We start from the raw sequence: 470 nt of genomic DNA on the forward strand, positions 1-470 counted from the left end.
GCCCTCGCCGCGGCCGCCGGTGCGCTCGTCTCCGCTGGCTGCACTTGCTGCGCCCCCGCCTAGCGCGGACCCGCTGCCCGCACCCGCGCCGGCTCTCTGCCCACGCACACTTGCTGCACTCCGACGCTGGGCAGCGCCCACGCAACAACCACGCACCGGCACCCGGATCCCAGAACTCTCGGCCACACTTGCCACGTTTAGGCGCGCACTTCTCGAGGGGACGCACGCTGGGAAGGAGAAGGTGGGGGACTCGCGGGGTGGGGGGACAGGGCAGGTGCACCGCGGTCCAGGATCCCCTGTCTCTGGGACTCACCCGGCTGCCCCTGATTCCCGGATTCCGGACTAGACAGAGCCGCCGCCCAACCTACGAGCGCGTTGGGCGGGGTGGGCGCCGGGACCGGGCGGGTCAGGGCTGGAGGGGTGGGTCGCTACGCCGCGCCCCTAGACGCCGGCAGGGAGCCAACACCTCC

The 470-nt window shown here is 73.0% G+C and overlaps 1 protein-coding gene across 1 annotated transcript in view; it reads right to left on the minus strand.

Annotated features, from left to right (window-relative positions):
- Window positions 1-221, minus strand: part of DBNDD2 (dysbindin domain containing 2) — a 4,788-nt gene extending 4,567 nt beyond the window's left edge. Inside the window, exon 1 of the mRNA XM_021712057.1 lies at window positions 157-221. The gene's annotated coding sequence lies outside the window, so the exon portion shown is untranslated. The remainder of the gene's footprint in view (window positions 1-156) is intronic.
- Between the last annotated feature and the right edge of the window lie 249 nt (window positions 222-470).

The sequence above is a fragment of the Carlito syrichta genome, unplaced genomic scaffold (genome assembly GCF_000164805.1).
Source record: "Carlito syrichta isolate Samal-C Ts95f unplaced genomic scaffold, Tarsius_syrichta-2.0.1 Scaffold303037, whole genome shotgun sequence".
Lineage (NCBI taxonomy): Eukaryota > Metazoa > Chordata > Mammalia > Primates > Tarsiidae > Carlito > Carlito syrichta.